Source organism: Larimichthys crocea, chromosome XXIII (assembly GCF_000972845.2).
Source record: "Larimichthys crocea isolate SSNF chromosome XXIII, L_crocea_2.0, whole genome shotgun sequence".
NCBI classification, from domain to species: Eukaryota; Metazoa; Chordata; class Actinopteri; family Sciaenidae; genus Larimichthys; species Larimichthys crocea.
This window is the reverse complement of record NC_040033.1, coordinates 21,159,345-21,168,495: the sequence shown is the minus strand read 5'-3', so window position 1 is coordinate 21,168,495 and position 9,151 is coordinate 21,159,345.

The following is a 9,151-nucleotide window of genomic DNA, read 5'->3' as shown; positions in this document are numbered from 1 at the left end:
AAGTTTTTCAAGGGTAAAGTTGGCATGGGTCTTTCTGGAACATAACCAGACCCCAGGAATGTCTCCTTTAACAGTGTGGGAATCCATGAAGGCATACCTGAGGGGACAAATAATATCATATAGCACACAGCAAAGAAAACGGCACAATACGAAACTTGAACAGTTAACAAATGACATTCTCAAATTAGATGCTACACTTGCTGTCACCCCATCCGATGATTTATTCAAACAGCGACTAACTCTCCAAACGGAGTTCAATTTGTTATCAACAAGACGCATTGAAAACCTGATAAATAAATCACAGAGTAAAGCATTCGAATATGGTGAAAAGACGGGGAAGATTCTCGCCCACCAACTCCACCAGAAAACTGTGGATAGAACTATAGCTGAGATAAATGATGAATTGGGCACTAAGCATTTAGACCATCCAGAGATTAATTCATGCTTTCATAGATTTTACTCAAAGTTGTACGATAGCGAAACCCTTGGTGACCGTGCTTTATTTGATTCGTTTTTCAGTAAAATAAATGTTCCCACAATTAATAGCAGAGTTGCGTCCGAGCTAGACAAACCATTTTCTGTAGGAGAACTTACTAAGGCAATTAGGCTCATGCAAGCTGGAAAATCCCCAGGATCAGATGGGTTCCCAAGCGAGTTTTTAAAAAAATTTGTAGATCAGCTATCTCCCATCTTGCTCTCTGTATTCGAGGAGTCATATGCCACCGGCTCCCTCCCTCTGACTATGCGACAAGCGGCCATCTCCCTTATTCCTAAAAAAGATAAAAACCCTCTAGATTGTGGTTCTTATCGTCCCATTTCACTCTTAAATGTAGACAGTAAAATCCTTTCCAAAGTTCTGGCTTGCTGCTTAGAGGCGGTCTTGCCCTCAATTGTAGCAGACGATCAAACTGGTTTTATTAAAGGTCGCCACTCCTTTTTTAACATTAGACGCCTACTTAATATTCTTTATGGTCCCACTCCACCCGACTAGAGGCGGTCTTGCCCTCAATTGTAGCAGACGATCAAACTGGTTTTATTAAAGGTCGCCACTCCTTTTTTAACATTAGACGCCTACTTAATATTCTTTATGGTCCCACTCCACCCGACATTCCAGAAATATTATTATCACTTGATGCTGAGAAGGCGTTTGATCGGGTGGAGTGGGACTATCTCTTCTACACTCTCAAACAATTTGGCTTTGGTGAAAAATGTATCTCTTCGATTAAAGTTCTGTATTCTTCTCCACTAGCAGCTGTCCGAACAAATAACAATCTCTTTCCTTACTTCCCGCTCCGTCGTGGCACCCGTCAGGGCTGTCCCCTGTCCCCCCTTCTGTTTGCTGTTGCAATCGAGCCACTAGCTCTAGCCTTACGTAGTGAAATTAATATAAAAGGAATACGGAGATACGACTCAGATAACAAGGTGTCCTTGTATGCTGACGACATGCTTTTATATTTGTCCCATCCTTTAACTAGTCTACCAAATACTCTGAACCTGCTTGAAGAATTTGGCAAAATATCGGGATACAATGAACCTACATAAGTGTGAAATTATGCCAGTGAATATAGCAGCTAAGCAAATTGACCTTGGTTTATTCCCACTTAAAGTCAGTCCACAAAAATTCAAATACCTAGGAATCAAAGCTAATTTTTCCCCACTATTGACCCATCTTAAGCAGGATTTGGAACGTTGGAATTTACTCCCCCTGTCGCTTGGAGGCAGAATTAATGTAATTAAAATGAATGTTTTGCCCAGATTTCTGTATATATTTCAGTGCGTCCCCCTATACCTATCTAAATCCTTCTTTATGTCAGTGGACATGTTGGTGTCAGGATTTATATGGAATAAGAAAAACCCCCAAATACAGAAGGGAATCTTACAGCAGCATCGTCAACATGGAGGATTATCCCTCCCTAATTTCCAGTTCTACTACTGGGCTGCCAACATTAGGACTATGCTGTTTTGGAAAGACTCTTTGTCTGGTGACACTAACCCTGAATGGTTACAAATGGAAAACTCCTCTTGTCTTCATACTTCTTTACACTCACTGTTATGCTCAAAACTCCCTCTTTCGGAATCCATATCTAAATACACCTCAAATCCAATTGTGAAACACTCTTTTAGAATCCTGACACAGTTCAGACGAGGTTTTTCTCTCAAAGATTTGCCCACTTGCGCTCCTATAACAAGAAACCACCAGTTCACGCCATCACTTATAGATGGTGCTTTTCATGAATGGGCTAATAGAGGAGTCGCCACAATAGAAAACTTATTCATTGACAATACTTTTGCATCCTTTGATCAATTAAAGCTTAAATTTAACATTCCAAATTCTCATTTTTTTAGATTTCTGCAGCTCCATGGTTTTATATCAAAATCCTTTACTCATTTCCCATCCCAACCACCCGACTCCCTCTTAAACGACATTCTGAAGCTTAACTCAGGCTCCAAAGGGATTATTGGGAACATATACTCCCTACTAAATACATATAATTCGGAACCTTTGGCATCATTAAAGACTCAATGGGAGGACGATTTGGGGCTTGAACTTCCTGAGAATATCTGGGAAAGGGCTTTAGATAGAATACATTCTTCTTCAATCTGCCTACGACATACGGTTATCCAGTTCAAAGTTATGCATCGTCTGCATTGGTCTAAAGTAAGACTAGCAAAGTTCACTCCTAGTATTGATCCCATTTGTGATCGATGCAGGCAAACACCAGCCACCCTCTCACACATGTTTTGGTTTTGTTTAAAGCTAGATAATTTCTGGCAGTCAATATTTAAAACCTTTTCAGATGTTTTCCGAGTACCTATAGAACCTTCTGCCATTACTGCCATATTTGGAGTAACTCCTCACGTCACTCACTTTGACCGCCAGGCGAAGAGTGTGATGGCTTTCGCATCTCTTGTAGCTAAATGATTGATATTGTTTAAGTGGAAGGAGAAACTCCCCCCAACCTATAAAATGTGGATCAATGACCTTCTACACCACTTGGTATTAGAGAAGATTCGTTACTCTACAAGAGGATGTACTAAAAAATTTGATTCTACATGGAAACCTTTTTTAAGTTATATAGAGAAATTGGATATCGTTAATATCGGTGTTTAATATGACTGGTCCTGTATTGTGTATAATCTGCAACCCATAAGGACTGCTTCTGATTACATATTGAAGTTTTAACTTTAATTCATTTACTTATTTATTTTACTTTTTATTTATTTTTTTAATTTTTATTCTTATTTTTTTTTCCACATATATATTTATATAAAAAATTTTTCCAATATACATTTTTGTATATGTACTTTTGATATGTACAAGTGTCTGCTTATAAGTTCAATCAGTATTGAATTGTCAATTGGTACAGCAATATTGTTGCAGGGATGGGGCTCTGTTGGAGCGAGGGGGGGGTGATGTTTATATTTGTATTATTTCTGACCACTTAAGTTCCTGTATCCATGTACTTTGTACACTATGTCTTCTTGTATAAACATCAATAAGTCCCCACCTTGCCTGGCGAGAATTCAGTCTCTTGGCTTTACGTATGTACTCCAGGTTCTTATGATCGGTCCAGATGATAAACGGGTGTTCCGCCCCCTCAAGCCAATGCCTCCACTCTTCCAAGGCCAGCTTGACCACCAACAGCTCCCGTTTGCCGACGTCATAGTTCTGCTCCACCCGGGACAGACGGCGCGACAAGGTGGCGAAGGGATGCATCTTCCCGTCCTGTTCAGACCACTGGGACAGGACCGCTCTGATTCCCTCGTTGGAGGCGTCCACCTCGACCACAAACTGCCGCCAGGGATCAGGCATTGTGAGGATGGGAGCCGTGGTGAAGCGGGTCTTGAGGTGCTGAAAGGCCGTCTCCGCCTCCGGGGACCAGAGGAAGCGTTCCTTTTTGGAGGTGAGTGCATGGAGCGGGGCTGCTATTGCGCTGAAGCTTCTGATAAGCCGCCTATAAAAGTTAGCAAAACCGAGGAACTGCTGGACCTTTTTGCGCCATTCGGCCACAGCACTCACTTTAGCCGGATCTGCAGTTCCAATGGTTCTGTAATGTGCGTGATCGTGAACAGATCTTTGCCATTAAGAGCCCTGGCCTTGATGGGGCTGACCAGGGGTTCTGATTTTAACCCCAATTTCTCCGCCAAACCCCAGTCAATTAAGCTCTCATCGGCCCCGGAGTCTATGAGCCTCAATGTCAATAGTGGTGGCATGATGCGTTACCTTAACTGGCGTCCGGCTGTGCGGAACGAGGGCTGTGGCTGGGGGTTGACTCACCTTCCGGGGTTTTCTGGCCGGACAGGCGGTGACCAGGTGATTTAGTTTGCCGCAGTAAAAGCAGCTGCCCTCCTGCTGGCGTCGTCGTTGCTCCTCCGGTGTCAGCTGTGTCCTGCCAAGCTGCATGGGCTCCTCTTCCCTGGTGGTGGAGGAGGGAAGACTGTGCTCTGGCGGCAAATAATGGGGAACCTGCCTGTCCGGGGCTGTGAAGCGTGGAGACCTCTCTGACGCCGCTGCTCCGCGGTTGCCGGAGCTCGCGAACCCGGTTGTCTGTCCAGATGGCAGGTGAGATGAGGGAATCCAGGTCTGCAGGCAGATCCAGTGGCAGCAGCAGCTCCTGGATGTGAGCCACCAGCCCCTTCAGGAAAACATCGTACAGGGCAGTGTTATTCCACCCGCTCTCCGCCGCCAGGGTGCGAAAGCGGATGGCGTAGTCGCACACCAAGTCCCTGCCCTGTGTCAGTCTGCTCAGTTCCCTGGCCTTTTCCCTGTCTGTAGACACAGGGTCAAAACTCCTCATGAGGGCAGTTTTAAAGTCTGTGAGGGAGAAGCAAAGCGGAGAGCCACGAGCCCACTCAGCGGTGGCCCAAGCTCTGGCTCTCCCTGTCAGGTGGGAAACGATGAATGCTATTTTAGACCTGTCCGTGACGAAAGCATTTGGAAGCTGTTCAAAGTGGATCGAACAGTCAATGAGAAAAGCCCTGCATTGGCCTGGTTCCCCAGAGAAACGCTCCGGGGGGGGCCAACTTGATTCCCATCCCGGTCATGGGAGCTCCCTGGGTTGGAGCCGCTGCAGCTGCTGGAGACTCCGGCGTTTGGCTGGGCGGTCTGCCGCAGGTGGTCCACCAGCTCTCTCACCTGGGACGAAAGCTGACTTAGATGCGCCGCCATCGCCGTCTGGAACTCCTCCTGACGGGAGATGCAAGCTTCCTGAGCCCGTCACGTAGCCGCCCACTGGCCAGCCTCTGCTGAGTCCATACTGGCCAAAGTGTACTGTCAGGCCGGACTCGAAATAGGACTCAGACGCAGAGGTGTCAGTGAGCTTATTTATTTTGAAATAACAAAACCCTCTCGACAGAGTGATGCTACGGCAGGCTATGAAAAACAGACCTAAACTAGAGAAAACAAAAAACCCTCCAAAGGAGGAAAAAACTCTAACATGCTTTATGAAAAAATTATCAAAATCAAAATCACTCACAATGAAGAAAATCAACAGGCTGCAAAACATTAACTGAAAGCGCTCCAAGGGAGGCTGAAAAACACAACAAAACTAAGCACTAAGAAACAAAGGCTAGACTAACAAATTTACAAAAAAAAAAAAATCACTCAATCAGGGAGAAAACAAAAAACACTAAGCAAAAACACTATGGCTATGGCAAGGCAAGGAAAAGGCTTAGGCGAACACTTCGAGGACGAAACACTTTGGAACAGGACAAAGGGAGACGCAGACAATATATACACAGGGTAATGGGAAACAGGTGGAAACAATCAGGGCAGGGAAGACAATCAGACCGGTGACACATGAGGAAGGGCAAGTGACCTGAAACGAGAGGGCAGGTAAATATCTAAATAAAACTGGAAATGACGAGACAGAACAAAAACCCAACTTGACCTCACTGCGGTGTGATAGTGTTTGTGGATTGAGCACTTGATCATCAATTTAATCTATGAATCATATTATCATATTGATTAATTATTATCAATTGAATATTTATTTAATAAACAAACTTTTTTAGGCCATGTATAAGAAAAAAATCGGTCAATTAAATAGAAATCACCAATCTCTCTATTTCCTGCTGCTCTCTGTGTGCTCATGAACATTCTGTTTTTGTTCCTCTGTTTTCTTTATTATTTTTTGTGTATGCATATTATGTTTCCTTTCTTTTTGGTTTAGTTGTTCATGTCTATTGAAATGTTGTTGACAAGTACAAAGTGTGTATGTCAATCTACCTAAAGTTAAAGAAGTCATACAAACTGACTTTTTACAGATTGTTGAAAGATAAATCTGAATCTGTTGTTGGTTTTCACTTCCTCTGGTTGACTGAATGTGTGTTAAATTAAAGACATAAAAAGAATCTATGTACCCAAGTTCATCCTTGTACTTATCAAGACATATTACATCTATGGTCCCATCTCTCTGTCTGCCTGGTCTGGGTTTAATTAAAAAAATACTTAATTCACTAAATAGTTTTGGTGGAATTAAATATATAATTTCCATAGTTTTGTTGTGTAAAGCCTGTTCCTATCAAACAAATCTTTTTATTATTACAGTTATTACTCAATTGCTAAAACACAATTTCTGAAACTTTACTCAATTTTTTAAAAACATTAAACACAAAACCTCAGCTTCAAGTACTATTTACAAAAACTATTGCTCAAAGTGAAACTGGCCTCAAAACAGATATACCTGTGCTCAAAACCAAACACTGATCTCAAATCATAAACAAAGTGATCAAAATTATATTTGCGATCAAGCAGTCAGTAAACATCTCCCTGGTGAGATGTTCCGGGCACGTCCCTCCGGGAGGCGGCCCCGGGGAAGACCCAGGACACGCTGGAGGGACTATGTCTCTCGGCTGGCCTGGGAACGCCTTGGGGTCCCCCTGGGAGAGCTGGCAGAAGTGGCTGGGGAGAGGGAAGTCTGGGCCTCCCTGCTAAAGCTGCTGCCCCCGCGACCCGATAAAAACGGATAAAGCGGAAGAAGACGGACGGACGGACAGTCAGTAAACAATACACCAAAAAATAGAAAACACATTGTTCAAAACATATAGTTGTCAGGGAGAAGTACATTTTTAATCTCAAAACAAATTTCATATTTTTCCATCATTGTCCTTTGATGAACAAAAACATGTTCTATCATAGTAGCTCAAAATTGATCAGAAATTACTACTCTGCTTTGCTCTTTGCATTTTTTTTGTTCTTCCTCCTTGTTAGATCCCGAGTTACCCCTGTACAGGTGGTTTCGGCCCAGCTCTCCGTCTCACGGGTCCGATCCTCAAGCCCGTGGGTCTTACCCTATCGGGACGGTTTAGAGGACTGTTTAAGCTGGTGGCGAGGAGATTCGCCTAGCTTCTAACTGCCTTCATCCGCACGTCTACCCTGCTTACTCTAGTATAGCACCTGACCAAATAGCCCCTGCGGGCCAAATACTGCTTTGATCCACACTCTCTGTCCGACTTTGAATGGGACTCTCAGTCCTAGGACCGCCTTTTCCTGGCACCGCCGGTCCACTTGGGCGTTGCGGAAATGAGTCCCATTATCCGTTCGGAGTTCTTTGGGCACTCCCAAATCGGAGCAGACTTGATCCAGCATGCTGACCACACTGCTGCCATTGATTCTTCTCACTGCTCTGACGAGTACGTACCCTGACATAGAATCCACTAGCACTAAAAGGTACTTCTCACCTTTTTTCCCTGTAATCCCCAGCGGGCCAGCTGCATCCATACATACTGAGCCCCAGGGTACAGTGCTCTTTATGGTGAGGCCGTCCACCCTTCTTCCTCGTCGTCCTGCGTTGTATTGACCACATACGTCGCAGTCTTGGAGGACTTGGCGGACTCGGCCTCCTGGAATCCAGAGTTGCTGCTTTTCCAATTCCTTCCGTGTAGGCATGGTGCCAACATGGCCTAGCGCTTCATGTACGGCCTGCACCACTTCTACCACGGAGCCTTCGGGAACCACCCTTCCTTTGGGTGTCTGTTCCCACTTCTCTCTCCCAACGAAGATGATTCTTCTCTGTTGTACATACCGATCCACTTCATCATTTCCCTTCCAGTGAGCGCCTTCTTTTCCATGGGCTCTCTGATGCACCACGTCTAGGCACATCTTTAGTCGTATCCAGGGTTTCTCGGCGCCTGTGGTCCCGCACCCGGTGCGGCCTCCTCCATCCCTGCCTTTTCCGTCTTCGTTGTTCGAGTCGTCTGTCTCAAGGCCTCCCTTAGTACCTTCGGGCAGGGGATGAGTCACAGACTAGTTGGGCTATTCAGCGCCGCTTCGGGTATTCAGCCTGACTGCTCCCGTCGGTCGCTCCTTCTTCCCGCTCCTCCTCTAGGGTCTCCGCAGGCTGGTGGCTCAGCTTCTCTCACTGGTCACCTAGCAGTACTGCCCTCTGGCAGGACTGCTCTGCCGAAGTGCCTGGGCAGAGTTTCTCTCTACCGCACACTTGGCTTTTCTTCTCGGGTCGTCTCACACGACCAGCAGTGGATTCTTCCTCCTGGATTCCTCCTCTGCCGGGGGTTCTTTTTAGGCCCGATGAACCTTTTCATCGAGCCCCACGTTGGGCGCCACGTGTTAGATCCCAAGTTACCCCTGTACAGGTGGTTTCGGCCCAGCTCTCCGTCTCACGGGTCCGATCCTCAAGCCCGTGGGTCTTACCCTATCGGGACAGTTTAGAGGACTGTTTAAGCTGGTGGCGAGGAGATTCGCCTAGCTTCTAACTGCCTTCATCCGCACGTCTACCCTGCTTACTCTAGTATAGCACCTGACCGAATAGCCCCTGTGGGCCAAATACTACACTAGCCGCGTGCGTTCACGGCAGCTCTCCTCTCATTGATCTGTGCACTTGGTATGGTGCTAGGATATTTTTTAGTGGCTCGGACAGTGAGCCCCAAGGGTCTGTTAATTTCAGTGGGCTAGAGTAACCTATTAGAACCTTATTTGATGTTGAACACACTATACCTCATGATTACACCCTGTAGGAGATGTCATAAATGTGAGGTCCACAACTTAATCTTTAACTGCAGTGGATATATTTATTGCAAAGTTTAGCAAGGGCAAGCATACAGTTTAATTCATTCAGATTTGATTACTCCTATCCTCTAAAATCACTATCCTTATATTAATAAATTTGATAACCTGATACGAAGGCTGTTG